Source organism: Hyperolius riggenbachi, chromosome 6, assembly GCF_040937935.1.
Source record: "Hyperolius riggenbachi isolate aHypRig1 chromosome 6, aHypRig1.pri, whole genome shotgun sequence".
Classification (NCBI taxonomy): Eukaryota; Metazoa; Chordata; class Amphibia; order Anura; family Hyperoliidae; genus Hyperolius; species Hyperolius riggenbachi.
The window spans coordinates 228254374-228271122 of record NC_090651.1 but is presented as its reverse complement, the minus strand read 5'-3'; positions in this window follow the sequence as shown (position 1 = coordinate 228271122).

Genomic DNA, 16749 nt, shown 5'->3' with positions numbered 1-16749 from the left:
CAGTAACAGTGGTAACAATTTGGACTATTTAACTGCAGGGAGTAGACAGTATATGGCAATTGGCAAATTCTATATCTGCATTTAAATGTGGCTTGAATGCTTTCCTTGAATTAAAGGACATCTATGGCTGTAAATTCTAGGTAATTTACAGCAAAATTAATCCAGAGATTTTATCCAACTGCCTCCTTGAAGTCAAGAATGAATTGGCCAAACCTGAAAGGGTTTTTTGTTTTTTTCCTTCCTCTGGATCATCTGGAATGTATGAGTGCAAGACAGAAATGTACTCAGTTCTTTCATTTTCTTTTCTCTTCTGGTTGAACTTGATGGATGTATTGTTTTCAACCAAACTATGTAACTATATGCACTCTACATTCAGGAGTGCATCTCTTTAATCACGTTTACTAATAACTCATGTGTGAGTATGTTTTAGGTATTAGTTTTAAAAGAAAGTGAAATCGAGGAGCGTAAATAATGAAATCTATACAGCTGTGTCAATTAATTCTTCAGTTAAAAAAATGGTAGAATATTATAACTGATATTATATTGTCCTCTTCCGCCACTCAAATTATCAGACCTTTTTTAAAATGTATGCCGTGTTTCACCCTTTTCAGCATTTACTGGCTTACATGTTTGTTATTTGGTATTCTATACTCAGATGCAAACCCCTTGCAGACAGTTGTAGAAACTTCCATCAGATATTCCAACATTTTCCCCTATTTGCTAGGCATCCTGTTAACAAATGCTATTTAAAGACTGGTTTACACAACCTTTTTTTTTTCCTTTACATTATTTGGTATCCAAAGGCGAAATTAGGTCAAACAAAAATTAACTGAGCAAAAACTGATTAACACAAGGGAAACTGATGTGAAATTGCTGAATGAATGGCAAACAGAAAGTTAGAACCCCATATAAACTAGCTTTAACCACTTCGCATCCAAACCTAGTTTTCCCCTTCTGGACCAGAGCGGTTTTGACATTGTAGCTATGTCCCTATTTAAAACATCCATAACTTTATCCCTACTCACGACACCTAAATAATCTGGATATCGTTTTTTTCAGGATAAACTAGACTTTCATTGGGGTATATTTTGTCCCGAGAATTTTTTTTTCTGCGCATTTTAACTGGAAAAAAAGAGGGAAAACCAATAAAATTGCATTATTTCTCAGGTTTTCTTCAATTCTAGTAAAAACACAAGACATGCCATCAGTATTATGTCCCCCAAGGATAAATAGCCAGATGTGTGCCAAGTATCAGACCCCCCCAGTAAAGCCAGATGTGCCCCCCAATATCTATCTATCTATCTATAGCTCTCTCTCTCTCTCTCTATATCTATATATATCTATATATATCTATATATATCTATATATATATATATATACATATATATACACATACACATACATATACATACATACATACATACATATACATATACATCTATCTAATTTTTGTTTTAATTGTACACACAGTTTCGTACCCCAATAAAGCACCCCTCATTATAGCCAGATGTGTCCCCAGGATCAGTGTACCCCATTATAGCCAGATGTGCCCCCAGGATTAGTGCCCTCGCCCCATTATAGCCATATGTGTTCCCAGTATTAAGTTATGTCCCTCAGGACCATCAGATGTGCCCTCCATTATAAAATCCCCCACCCTGTTACCCTGATGGGCCCCAATAATAATTTCAACCCCCCCCCCTTCAAATTTAGAACCCCCACCCTCTATTATAAGTAGCCAGATGTGCCCCCCTTAACACTTAGCCGCCCCCCCCCCCCCCCCCCGTGGCCAGATCGTTAAAAAAATGCCCCTGCAAGGAGAATATCTCACCTTACCTGCTTCCTGCAATCATCCTACAGCTCCAGCCTCCATTCACCGCGGTGCACGCAGCCCTGTGATACCGAACACCTGGGTCCCGGCTTGATGATGTCATCAAGCCGGGACCCGGATATTCAGCGTCACAGGGCTGAGTGAAGAGCGGTGAATGGAGGCTGGAGCTGCAGCATGATCGCAGGAACCAGTTCAGGTGAGATATTTAACTTGCAGGGACATTTTTTTAATGATCCAACCACGGAGGGGGAGAGATGAAGGATCACTGCTGTTGGCTACAGCGGTGATCGTTCATCCGCAGGGGGGTCACTAATTGGCTACAAGGGAACATGTAATGCAGCTGACAGTGACGGGGGGGGGGGGGGGAGCTCTGAAGCGCACCCGATCGTGCACAGCAGGGCTGCAAGCCAGTCAGTATATCTACGTCATGGTGGCTTGGAGGGTGCCACAGATGACGTAGATATACTGTAGCAGGGGAAAAAGTGGTTAATGTAGCTCAGTGCATCTGTCAAGCGGGGCAGCCAAATGTAGCTTGGCAAAAATGGGCATGGGTTATGTGAACTGCGGCTACCAATAGCGGGCGCAAATAGTCTGCTACTAGTAACCACAGTTTGCATAGCGGGTAGCCCAGACTCCTGCTAATTAGCTGTTGACCAATTTTGTTACAGGGGAAGGGAGGACGTTGGGGATAAGGTTATGTGTCACAGAGGGAGGGGGGTTATTAGTTGCCCACCAGGGGAGGGTTCTGTGTTAGAGTATGAAGAAGTTAGGTCATTTTGAAATATCAGCAAATATTACCAATATTTCACTAGATCAGATCACTTCAGTTGTAGAATGTCCATAAATTTACCCATTCGACTACCGCTATAAAATGCTCCCTTAACCTCCTTAGCTGAGGGCACCGCTCAGGCCCTGGTGGGCCGATTTGAATAAATTTTTTTGAAACACGCAGCTAGCACTTTGCTAGCTGCGTGTTTCTCTGCTCACCGCCGATACCCGCCGCGTAATAGGGCCCCCCCAGACCCCGTGCGCAGCCTGGCCAATTAGTGCCAGGCGGCACTGAGGGGGTGGATCGGGACTCCCTGTGATGTCACAACGTCGATGACGTCATTCTGTTCGTCGCCATGGCGACGGGGGAAGCCCTAAAGGAAATTCAGAATGGGATTTCCTGATAGGCATGATCACCGGCGGCGATCGGAAGGGTAGGAGGGAGGGGGGAATCATGTAGCTAGTGCTAGGCTATCTACATGATTAAAAAAGAAAATTAGCTTAAAAAAAACACCCGCAGCCATGGGTAATCAGAACGCCAGGGAGGTTAACCAATTTTTTCCCCAGTCCAAATTAGCACATGGCCTTTTCAAAATGTATGCAGGACACAGGGTAAAGTAAGATAACAAAGTCCAGGAGTCTGGAATTGCTTCTGGATCATGTTTAACTTTCCTGTATAAACTCCTGTATCTTGATGCCAGTCTGGACCTCTGTGTCAAATTTCTGTAGATCTGTAATTTCCTGGAGGGCTCGTTCACATCTCTAGGGCGTTTTTGGCATTATTTCAAGCACAGGAAATTTTCTAAATCTCCCTAAAAATGCTTGTGCAATGGTTCCCTATGAGAGAGTTTACATCTGAGTGGTTTGTTCCCAATCCGCTCAGCAAAGCGGTGCCTGTACCATTTTTGAGGCGATTTTGCCTCAATGAAAGGTATAGGAAAAACGCAAAAAGCTTACAAAATCGCTTTGTGCAGCGATTGCATTCACATTCACGTCCGGGTCAAAGAGTTCACTTCCTGACTGACGTCAGTAAGTGACAAAAACGGAATCGCTCTGCATAAGCAATTACAAAATCGCTTTGCACAAAATCGTAGCACTTAGTGGAGCACCGGGAGGGGAAAAACCGCTAAAAAAAACTAATCGAAAATTGCTGCAGTCATCAATTTCAATTTTAAATGTGAACGAAGCCTCACTTATCTTACCTTACACTGTATCCTTTATTTTCAGGAGGCTATGCTGGTCAGTTGCTTGCTTGAATTCAACAATGTTCTTTCCACGTCTGTCCTATGTCTATAATGAATTCAGACCATCCATGTCCAGCACTGACCTCAATGCTTTGCTCATTTGTTTTGCGAGTAACCATTCTATACAATAATTCTTCCTGTGACTATCTAGCTGTGGGTGACTGTTTTCACAAGGTTTATTATCAGTGGACCTGGCAGAGCTTTCTTTGTCGGAGGGGTCCTGGAAGAAATCTGGGACAATGAATTTCTTCCATATTTATGAACTGTAAATTACTCCATTGATTATTTCATTGTGACCTAGATTGACAATTTCTCATTCATAAATATGGTCTGTAACAATGACAAAAAGCACAGTATAGATGCCACAGAAAGGGGTTTAGTCATTATACTTGCTTGATAACTCATGAATAATAATTACTTGCAAACTAGCATTAACCAATCGCACGTTATGTCAGTTACATGCTATATCTTTTATGTAAAGCTTGGTACAGACACTAGGCTTAGTTGGAAGTATCATTTGATTATTGCTGATCCCGCTTGAGTGGTGTGATTTTATAACAATCCCCCATAGCATTGCATTAGGGCCCATTCACACCTAAAATTGTGAAACGCTAGCGACTTGCGTTAGCGTTTTCCGCTGGTGATTTTTCCATGATTGAACGCAGAAAATTCACGTTTTTTGGAGCAATTGCGATTAGTGGTTATATACATGCTAATTGTGATCACTCCAGAATCGCTGGCAAAACATTGCAGGCAACGCGTTTGCGATTAGCGATAATCGCAAAACATCCATGGTCGCGGCAGAGGGAATAGGCTACAATAGAACAAGTATTTTAAAAAAAGCTAGTGTTTTGCGATTAGCGGGAATTGCGCGATTCCCACTTAAGTGTGAATGGGCCCTTAGCAACTGCTTTGCAAATCACTAGCGTTTAGAAAGGGCTGCTAGTGTATTTGAGCCCAAACTCTGCTCTGGCGACCCATAAACAAGCCACTTCTTGTAGCACAGACTTTCAGACTGCAATCTTGACAGACAATTCAGCCTTTTCCCTGCTTTACTCTACAAACTGAATTAAGAGCCTTGTGTGATACAAAATAGACAATATTCTCTGTTTACTAAACATTCAGATGGTTCTTACCGTATAAATATGTGCTTAGAGCTCAGCTTCAAGCAGATTCTGATGTCTGTCCTCCTTACAGGACAACAATGAACAAATAAATACCTGCACTCAGCTGATGTTTATTGCTAACATACAGCTAAGCTGCATTTTTAATATGTAAAATAAACCTATGCATTACTTACCGAGCCTCTAGTGACATATAGCACCCTTCCAGCAGCACCTAGCGGGCTCCTAGCAGTTTTCCCCTGTACAGGCAAGCTGGCGTGTCACGTGACACGCTGACTTGCGTGCATGGACGTCGGAAGCCAATAGCCACTGTAGAAAGGCTGCTACATGTTGCTAGAGGCTGGTTAAGTATTTAAAGCAGTAGTATTAGCCATACATATATGCCAGGGAAAAAAAACACATATATAAGTAGATACATATTTGATCTACTTACATAACACATGTATTGTACTGTTCACGTTTTTATTTCAGTGAATTTTATATAGTAAAGGATGGAAGAGAATTCGGTTCCTGGTGGGAACCATGTCTTTTGCCCACAGTTTGAGATATAAATCCTGATGTAATTTCTGCCCTTAACTTTTTTTACTTTTCTCCTCCAATCGCTGAGTCACCTCAGCCTTGCTTGTAAACACAAGTGAGCAGAGGATCATGTTTCAGATAGGCAGCTAGACAGGGAGATAAAAGGAAGAGGAGGAATATATATTATAGATAAAAAGAACCCCCAGCATGCAACTGTTTGGCATTGACTATTAAAGGGCCAGTGCTCCTTAAATATGTGATAACTCCAAACCATAATGGCAGATAAAAAGTTTTGAAAGTTTTGAACGCAGGATCAACATCTTTATCACTTAATACACTCAGATCAGTTGCTATTGAAATTTGATTTTTATGGTGACAATCCCGCTTTAAAAAGCCTGAAAAAGGTAAGGTCCGAGCAATGTAAAAATAAATAATCCACTTACCTGGGGCTTCCTCCAACCCCCTGCATCCATCCTGCGCCCTGCCGCAGCTCCGGTTGCTCCCGGGCCCCTCCGGTGCAGATGCCAACCTCGCCAGGTTGGCTTCTGAGTCAGCTTCTCCTGCACTCCAGCATGTGGCTCACTGGTCGCGCTGACACCTGCACAGTACAGTCTGGATGAGGTCAGTGTGACTGGGAGAGCAGCTTGCGCAGGTGCAGTGGGTATCTTGCGCTGGAGGGGACCCCGGGCCACCAGTGGTGAGCAGAGCTGCGGCAAGGACACAGGGCAGCTGGCAAAGACTGCAGAAAGCCCCAGGTAAGTGGATTTTATTTTATCTTAAAGGATACCCGAGGTGACACGTGACATGATGAGATAGACATGGGCATGTACAGTGCCTAGCACACAAATAACTATACAAGTATAAGGAGAACAGGCAGGCACTCAGGGTTCACTGGATTAATAGATGACTGTGCTTCATCACTCAGGTTCCAAAACTATGTGCTCAAGACTAAAGCAATAAATGCAGCAAAGTCCATAGGAGAAAAAGAACGTCTGGCACTATAGTTTATTTACAGCAGACAAGGATACAAAAGCTTGTGCAAAACGTTGCTGTGCAAAAAGCAGATGTACAGTACAAAAACTGACATGCATCAAACAGTGTAAATAGAGTGGATCCGATTGCTGTACCTGGATGGTGGAGGTAGCAGGTGTGGGCGCCGCTGGTGCACCGCCTTATGACCGTTTCGCTAGGCTGAACGCCAAGCTTCTTCTGAGGTGGGGTGTGCACAAAGTGACTAGAACGGCGGCGAGATTAAATGCAGACAGAGAGTCGCATTTCCGGGTCGCCGCAAGGGAGCCGCCCCTCCCAAATGATTGGCCCAGAAGATCTATCCCAGTGATGTAGGTGGCGGAGCGCGCAGCCATCCAAGGAGGTCATCTGAGCGCGTCACTAATGACGCTGCAATCAGATGATCTCCGGCTGAGTGCCCGCCCCTAAAAGCTACGTAGTAGGCTCTGTTGTAAAGTTGCTATAGCAACTCAAGGGAGCTCCGTGCAGTGAAACAAGTCCACGCACAGAGCAATGAGATACAACGTATTCCCCATGTGCTATAAAATACAGGGGAAATAGCTGAGAGGGCTGGAAGTAATTTATCATAGTCCTCTCAGCAAGAGCCTCTAGAACGTGGAGCTATTCTCACACGAGTTGGCGGGTTCGCCTGAAGGTAGCATAAATGTCACGGGGGTAGGGGGGTGGAGAGCCAAAAGTGAGGGAAAGGGGCGAGGGGGAGGTGCTAGTCTGACCCAAGTGGGAAAGAAGTGAAAGTGAAATAAGTGTGAAAGAAAGGAAGGGAAGAAAAAGGGTGGAAAAGAAGGAGCGTGTGCAAATTGGTACACCAACAAAAATGTGTGAAAGAGAATAGTGAATGAGATCTATGATGAGACCAATCACCGCATAAAGGAGAGGAGAAAAAGGGGGTATCTGGTTTTCCCTGTGGCAGGGGTAAAAACGTCTCATAGGGGACATACAACCCTACTAATACAACAACTTTATTAGAAATCGTACAGAAAAAGATTTATAAGAAATAAAATCCCTTAAATAAGGGGAGGGTTGTGAACAGTCATCCTAAAGGGATAAATGGACCTAGTGTACATACCAAAAATAGTCCAATTTAAACAGGCACCCTATACAACAGGGGGGGGGGGGGGGGGGGGGGAGGGGAAAAGAGGAGACATCCTGCCAACATGGGAGCCAGAGAAAAAGGGAAACAACCAGTAGCCAAAGGGAGGAAAAGGAAAAGATAAGAAACCAATTAGGGGTCCAAGAAGCAGGCAAGATCGATATAATCGTTGAGACCCAAAGCACCCATTGCGTTGGTGCGTAAGATCCAATGTGCTTCCTGTCTGAGTAAGAGTTTCCTCCTATCACCCCCACGTCGGGGGGTGTTGCAGACATCGATGCACGCAAACAGGTTAGGATCATTGTTATGAACTGTGGACATGTGTTCAACTATCCGTGGGCAACCTTTGCCCTTGGGTAGCAGACGCACATGCTCAAGAATGCGTTCTTTAATCATTCTTGTCGTCTTGCCAATATAAAACCTTTGGCAAGGACACCAAAGCGCATACACTACGTACTTGGTTCTACAAGTGGCAAACAAAGTTGTGTTGAGCGTTATGGGGCCAAGTTGAAAAAGCCTGCCTGTTTTCATTAAGTGACAGGCTTTACAGAAGCCACAACGATGGTTGCCTGTGGAAGCAAACTCACTCAGCCAGGTACGCTGTGGACTCTCACAAAAATCGCTGTGTACCAAGGAATCACCAATAGTGGGTGCTCTTTTGAAGGCCACTAATGGTTGGGCTGGTAAACTACTCTTAAGGACTAGATCCTCAAGTAATAGTGACCAATTTTTACTGAAAGCCCATTTTATTTGTTTGGCCATAGGTGAATAATCAAAAGTAAAGACACCCGACCCTTTAGTGGGTTTCTTGTATTCCCTTCTCCTGATTAATGCTGACCTATCCTTTGTCAAAGCTTTATTGATGGCTTGGTCGAGAATACTCTCACTGTATCCTCAAACCAGGAGTCTTTGTTTGAGGTCCTCAGCCTGTGACAGAAAGTCTCCCAAATTGGTGTTATTTCTGCGTAGACGCAGTAACTGACCAAAAGGGAGAGATTCCGTAACGTGTCTAGGGTGGTAACTGTTAGAGTGTAAGATGGTGTTGGAAGCTGTAGGTTTACGATATCCTCTAGTGAGGATTGATTCTTGTGAAACAACCATTCTCCTCTCCTTTATGCGGTGATTGGTCTCATCATAGATCTCATTCACTATTCTCTTTCACACATTTTTGTTGGTGTACCCATTTTCACACGCTCCTTTTCCACCCTTTTTCTTCCCTTCCTTTCTTTCACACTTATTTCACTTTCACTTCTTTCCCACTTGGGTCACACTAGCACCTCCCCCTCGCCCCTTTCCCTCACTTTTGGCTCTCCACCCCCCCTGCCCCCGTGACATTTATGCTACCTTCAGGCGAACCCGCCAACTCGTGTGAGAATAGCTCCACAATCTAGAGGCTCTTGCTGAGAGGACTATGATAAATTTCTTCCAGCCCTCTCAGCTATTTCCCCTGTATTTTATAGCACATGGGGAATACGTTGTATCTCATTGCTCTGTGCGTGGACTTGTTTCACTACTTGAAGCTCCCTTGAGTTGCTATAGCAACTTTACAACAGAGCCTACTACGTAGCTTTAAGGGGCGGGCACTCAGCCGGAGATCATCTGATTGCATCGTCATTAGTGACGCGCTCAGATGACCTCCTTGGATGGCTGCGCGCTCCGCCACCTACATCACTGGGATAGATCTTCTGGCACAATCATTTGGGAGGGGCGTCTCCCTTGCGGCGACCCGGAAATGCGACTCTCTGTCTGCATTTAATCTCGCCGCCGTTCTAGTCACTTTGTGCACACCCCACCTCAGAAGAAGCTTGGCGTTCAGCCTAGCGAAACGGTCGTAAGGCCGTGCACCAGTGGCTCCCACACCTTCTACCTCCCGCCACCCAGGTACAGCAATCGGATCCACTCTATTTACACTGTTTGATGCATGTCAGTTTTTGTACTGTACATCTGCTATTTGCACAGCAACGTTTTGCACAAGCTTTTGTATCCTTGTCTGCTGTAAATAAACTATAGTGCTAGACGTTCTTTTTCTCCTATGGACTTTGACACAAATAACTATGCTACTTTTTTTCTTTCTCTGCCTGAAAGAGTTAAATATCAGGTATGTAAGTTTCGGACTCAGTCCTGACTCAGACAGGAAGTGACTACAGTGTGACCCGTCCCTCACTGATAAAAAATTCCAACTATAAAATACTTTCCAAGCAGAAAATGGCTTCTGAGAGCAGTAACAAGATAAAAAGTTTCAATAGTTCATAGATTTTAGCTCTGGCATATTTCAATGAATGTGCAATTGAGCAAAAACAATAAAACAGTTCAAACTTAACAAGTAGATTTAAACATAAAATAAAACAGAGGAAGATCTTTAAAAAAGTAATTTTTAGGAGAATGAAGATAGATACAATCGTTTATTTCATTAGTTTATTTTCGCCACGAGTGTCCTTTAAATCAAGCTCGGATGTGTCCTTTAAAGCCCACTAAAGGCTAAGTCCCCTTTATCAATCAAGCATGCCGGTTAGTTGAGACAGGCTGCCTGAATTTATTTATATACATATATACACATATACACATATACATATACACAAACACATATACACACATACATATATACACACACGACACTGTACAGTCGTGACATTCAATAGTAGTAATACAAATACATACATAGCCTATATCCGTGATGGCTAACCTTGGCAATCAAGCTGTGACAAAACTAAAAATCCCATCATGCCTTTGCCTCCCAGAGTTATGCTTAGAGCTGTCAGAGTATTGCAATGCCTCATGGGACTTGTAGTTCCACCACAGCTGGAGTACCAAGGTTAGCCATCACTGACCTATATGTAGTTTAAGATATACTGTATGCATACGCATTTGTTAAATTACAGCAGTATGAGAAACACTAGGAGGAAGTCCCTGCAATCTGGAGGGTGGTGGGGAGGAAACAATAGGAAAGGAGACACAGGGGTTAATGGGTGAGGCAGTTAACCTTTAGTACTACCTATTAGAGATAGCCAGAACGGTTCGCCACCTTATATGTGTGTCTGAGTTAGGCGACACTGTGGACGTAACGTGTGAGGAGGAGGATGATTAAGTACCTGCTGTTGGTGCAGTTTTGGAGGTGTCTGAGGCAAGTGAAGCTGGGCAGGATGATTATGATGATGACGATGATACGGATCCCACATATGTTCCCAATAGAAGAGATGAAAACAGGGGGACAGTTCAGAGGGGGAGTCAGACAGGAGTAGGAGAAGACGAGTTCCTGAAAAAAGCAGGGGGAGCTCATCAGAAACAGCTGGTGGCAGTGTCCGGCACCATGTATCACCACCTATGTACAACCAGCCAACATGCCCTTCAACGTCAGCTGCTGATGCCACCATAGTGGCATCACCCCAGGGGGGCTCAGCGGTTTGGAAATTTTTTATGTGTCTGCCTCAGATCGGAGCAATGCCATCTGTTCTCTCTGCCTCCAAAAATTTGAGCCGTGGAAAGGCCAACACCCACATAGAGACAAGTACCTTAAGAAGGCACATGGAGAAAAGGCACAAACTGCAATAGGAAGAGCTCCTGAGCAAAAGCAGCACACAAAAGAAAAGCCACCCTCTTTCTACTCTTCCTCCTTCAGCTGCTTTCTCCCTTGAACCTTCGCAGCCACCCTCCTCCACTCCGCCTCTGACCTTGAGCGGTTCCTGCTCCTCTGCCCACAGCAGCCAGGTGTCTGAGAAGGAAATCTTTGAGCGGAAGAAGCCAATTTCTGCCAGTCACCCCCTTGCCCGGCGTCTGAAAGCTGGCTTGGCGGAACTGTAAGCTCGCCAGCTGTTACCATACCAGCTGGTGGACTGAGGCCTTCCATAAATTTGTTGCCATTGGGACACCGCAGTGGAAGATACCAGGCCGCAATTATTTCTCTAAAAAGGCGATACCCAAACTGTACCGTGAAGTTGAGAGGCAAGTGGTGTCATCTCTGGCACACAATGCTGGGTCAAGGGTCCACCTGACCACGGATGCCTGGTCTGCCAAGCACGGTCAGGGCAGGTACATTACTTAAACAGCCCATTGGGTTAACCTGGTGACCGATGGCAAGCAGGGAGTACGTGGCTGTGACACCTCCACGGCTTTCAGGCAGGCCTCCTGCCACCTCCTCTCCTCCTGCTACATCCGCTTCGCTGTCATCATCCTCCTCCTCGGCTGAGTGGCAGTTCAACTCTACTGGTGCTGTGATCTCCTCTCCAGCTACACAGCCCCAGCTCCCCAGGGCCTATGCTGCATGCCAGGTACGATGGTGTCACACCATCTTAGACATGTCTTGCCTCAAAGCGGAGAGTCACACTGGAGCAGCTCTCCTGACTGCTCTTAACAAACAGGTGGATCAGTGGCTGACCCCACACCAGCTGGAGATCGGCAACGTGGTGTGTGACAACGGCAGCAATCTCATTTCCGCTTTGAATTTGGGAAAACTGACACGTACACTGCATGGCACATGTGCTGAATCTGGTCATTCAACGATTTGTTTCAAAGTACCCAGGCTTAGAGGACAGGAAGTTGTGTGGGCATTTCAGGCGGTCTTACACAGCAATGGCACACTTTGCTGAGATTCAGCGGAGAAACAAGTTGCTGGTGAGACGCCTCATTTGCAATAGCCCAACTCGCTGGAATTCGGCCCTCCTTATCACAATCAGAATCAAGTTTAATGGTCAAGTACAGGGGTTGCACCTGGAATTATTTTTGGCACAGGCAGGCTCGAGTCGTACACAAAGACAAGTAATACAGATATACATTTACCGTAAACAGATATGCAAATATACAGTTATTAGTACAGGAGGGCAGTAGCGTAGTTAAATAACTCTAGAATAGTTGAGGCGATGTACCATGGGCGGGCTACTGCCTGGGTGTCAGCGCTGGAGCTAGGGATTGGGCTTGGGAGGGAACGTTGAGGAGGCCAGTGGCTTGTGGAAAGAAGATGTTTCTGTGTCTAGTGGTCCTGGTGGGTAAGGACCTGTAACGGCGGCCTAAGGGGAGGAGACTGAAATAGCGGTTGCCAGGGTGGGTGGGGTCGCTTACTATCCTAGCGGCCCTTGAGCGTAGTCTGGACGAGTAGAGAATGTTGAGTGGTGGGAGGGGAGTACCGATGATCCTTTCGGCCGACTTTATGACTCTTTGTAGCTTGTACCTGTCGCTTCCAGAGGCCCCTGCATACCACACGATGATGGAAGAGCCAAGTATTGACTCAATGGCAGCAGAGTAGAAGCAGGTCATAATGTCTTGCGACATTCCAAACTTTTTCAGCTGTCGTAGGAAAAACAGCCGTTGTTGCGCTTTCTTCTGTATCATTGTGACGTTTGCCTCCCACCTTAGGTTGCTGGATATGGTGCCCTGGGGGGCATATGTTGTGTTGGTGACTGTGTCCTGTCCCCAATGCTGTTCTCGCTGTACACAAACTTCTGCATCTCAACAAACAACTCGGTCCAGGTCATCAAGTTTGCAGATGATACCACCATCCTTGGTCTTATAGAAGGGAGCGATGAATGAGCCTATCGCCAACAGATTGCGGATATCTGCAACTGGTGCAAGGCAAACAAGCTTGTACTGAACACAGCTAAAACCGCAGAACTGATCATTGATTTCAGAAAAGGCCGTCCCGAACTCCCCCCGGTCCTCATCGAAGGCACTGAGGTGGCCACGGTCCCGCATGCACGTTTCCTAGGCACCACCATATCCAGATCGTAGGGGCCTCGGCGGCTCAGTGACGTCGGCGTGACGTCACTGTTTCCCAGCAGCCCCGCGGGGCTGGCAGAGCAGGGCAGGGCTACGGGAAGATGGCCACCGCCGAAGCCCTGCTCTGGAGACTATTTATATGCCTCCAGTACAGGGCTTCGGGTGGCCATCTTCCCGTAGCCCTGATTCAATCAGCGCGGGAGATTGGAGGAGGGAGGGAGCTCCGTGGGAACTGCGCGCCTGAGGAGCCGGCCAGGAGAGGAGACGGGGAGAGAAGACTTCTGCCAGTGCCACTGCCAGGTGAGTAAATCCTTTTCTTTTTGCAGCTCTGAAAATGTGCCCTAATTGTGTTTGATTTCTGCTGAACTGTTCCCTAATTGTGTTTGATTTCTGCTGAGAATGTGCCCTAATTGTGTTTGATATCTGCTCTCTGCTGAACTGTTCCCTAATTGCGTTTGATTTCTGCTGAAAATGTGCCTTAATTGCGTTTGATTTCTGCTGAAAATGTGCCCAAATTGCATTTGATTTCTGCTGAAATGTGGCCCAAATTGCGTTTGATTTCTGCTGAAAATGTGCCCTAATTGCGTTTAATTTCTGCTGAAAATGTGCCCAAATTGCGTTTGATTTCTGCTGAAAATGTGCCCTAATTGCGTTTGATTTCTGCTGAAAATGTGCCCAAATTGCGTTTGATTTCTGCTGAAATGTGCCCAAATTGCGTTTGATTGCTGCTGAAATGTGGCCCTAATTGCATTTGATTTCTGCTGAAATGTGGCCCAAATTCTGTTTGTTTTCTGTTGAAATGTTGCACAAATTGCGTTTTTATTTTCTGGTGTCTGGGGTAACTGTTGCTGCATTTATTATTTAATGGTCATAGTTGGCTATATTTGCTGTGCTACGGTTAAGCTCCGCCCATACAATGTCATGGCCAAATCCATCTGCGCGCGCCTCAATCACCCCCACATCCATTTTCCCCGCAAACAGCCCCGCCCCAATCCGCCCTCCAGCTCCACCCACATGTCATGGCCACACCCACTTATGCGGGATAGCCACACCCATTTTTCGCCGCAGCGCGCTTCGCGCGCCCCAGGATAGGGCCACTTCCTACAGCCCACTTGGGGCCACAAAAACCTTAGCTGCACCCCTGGTTGGCCCTGTAGGCGAACTGATAAGGATCCATCAAATCCTTGGTGGTGCGTTTCAGATGGAAAAGGACAAGCCTCTCGAAGACCTTCATGATGTTTGAAGTTAGTGCGACCGGTCTGAAATTATTTAGGTCAGTGGCACCTGATTTCTTTGGGATGGCGATGATTGTGGAGATTTTTAGGCAAGAGGGAACCCTGTGTTCCTTTATGGATTGTGAGAACAGGGAAGTGAGGACTGGGGCCAGTTGGTCTGCACAGGTTTTTAGGCAGAGGTTTGACACACCATCTGGGCCCGAAGCTTTCCGAGGATTGAGTAGCTTAAGGTATCTCAGAACCTCGGCCTCTGAAACCATCAGTGCGGCTGGGGGGCCTGGGCTAGTATGGACCTGGGAGGTCATGACCGGTGGCACCTGGTCGTGGGGTACCTCTTCTTTGTAGTCTTCAAATGTACAGTAAAACCTATTCAGAGCAAATTCCCTCAGTGAGTAGTATGATCTGCAGTTGATTAGGAGGACTTCAAGGTCTGGAAAACAGCTTTTGGTCAGGATGGTCAAGTCGCGACACCACTTGGAGCTGATATAGAAGCATACCCCTCCGCCCCTCTTTTTACCAGATGAGGTGGGGTTTCTGTCCGCACGAAGGAGGTTGAAGCCTGGCAGGTGCAGAGAATCATCTGGGATACTGGCATTTAGCCACGTCTCTGTAAAGCACAGAACAGGGGTGCTCTTTTCGATCGAGGGCTTGTGGCTCAGTAACTGAATTTCATCTAGCTTATTGGGAAGGGAGCGGACGTTGGCTAGAAGAATGGATGGAATGGGTGACCGCAGCCCTTTCTTCTTCAGTTTCACCAGTGCTCCTGCACGCTTCCCTCTGTGGCACTTTCTCCTGTGACTTAGCGCGTAGTTTCTCATAAGGTGGTCTACATGTTCCCAGATCGCCTCCTCTAGGTTAGTAGCCTCAGGGAATGCATTGTTCGATGCGTGCTCCCAGTGTACGAGTTCAGCTCTACTGAGGATTGTGCGGTGGGTGGTGGGGGGGTTTGGGCCTGCATCGTGGGTGGGGCCTGCAGGAGGTGCAGGGGGGGGTGCAGCAGAGTGGTAGTTTGCAGTGCGGCAGCAGTAGTAATTTGGCAATAGGTGCAAAACATACATCACAAAAATATGTCAATAGGTACAGGTCCTAGGCAGCACGAAAAATCTCGCAGCAATGTTACAAACCTAAGAATTTACGATACCTCTGGGTCAATCCTAATACCAGGTCTGTGAGCAATAAAGTAAACAAGGATCCTTATCTTACCCCATTTAGATGGTATGTTTGTATTAAGGCATCTTCATGATGTATTTATGCTTAAAAAAATATCTGTTTTCCCTTTTGATGTTGCATGTATATAAGCTGTCTGTACCACCAGCTTGCAAACTAACAGGATGTAAACCTGACGAAGGCTGCAAGGCCGAAAGCTTGTTCATTCTTATTCATTTGTAGTTAGCCAATAAATGGTATCATCCTGATTTAAAACTTCTTGCTTAAACCTACAATACGTGGTAGTATCATACAGTGCAGGTATCATACAGTGGCATCCTACAAACGAGCAAAGTACTAAGTATTAAAATGTTTACGCAGAAGTAAAATTTCACTGATAGTTTGCTAAAAGTCTAGTAGTTACTAATAGATTGCAAGCAGAGACAAGGATGTAATAGTCTAGTAGTTGCTCATAGTTTGCAAGCAGAGACAAGGATGGATGGCCTGTGCCGCAGTCTGGGCGCAGGGCAGCAGACCCACAGAGTGTAGCAAGGGTGCAGAGTCAGCGTAAAGATTCAATATACAGGTAGCAAGGGTGTCAGCAAGGGTGCAAGGGTGGCGGATGCACGTGCTTACCGGTGGGAGCAGCTTGAGCCCTTCCAAGTATGTAGCAGGGGCTGGGTCGGAGCCACAGACTAAATTGGATTGTCGCACTGAGCTGCAGGTGCATGGAGCAGCCGTTTTGCTGGAGTCTGGGGGCGGCGGCAGCGGGGCCCGGAAATGGAGGCTGGGGCCTCTTGGGTGGTCTGGGCCACGTGGGTGGCCAGGCGGCAGCAGCTGGTACTCTTCTGTCGGGGATGGAGCTGGCGGCAGAGTCCTCACCCTCTGGTGGCAGTAAGAGTGTGCCGAGTGTGGTCGGCGAAAGGAGGCACAGGCCCCTCCAATGGTGATGGGGGTCAGGGGCCCGGGGGAGGCCGGCAGCTACGAAGAGTCCATGTCGCTGGGACTGCAGGAGCAGTGGCAATGGCGGCGACAGCAATGGGTTTAGTGGCGGCGGTGG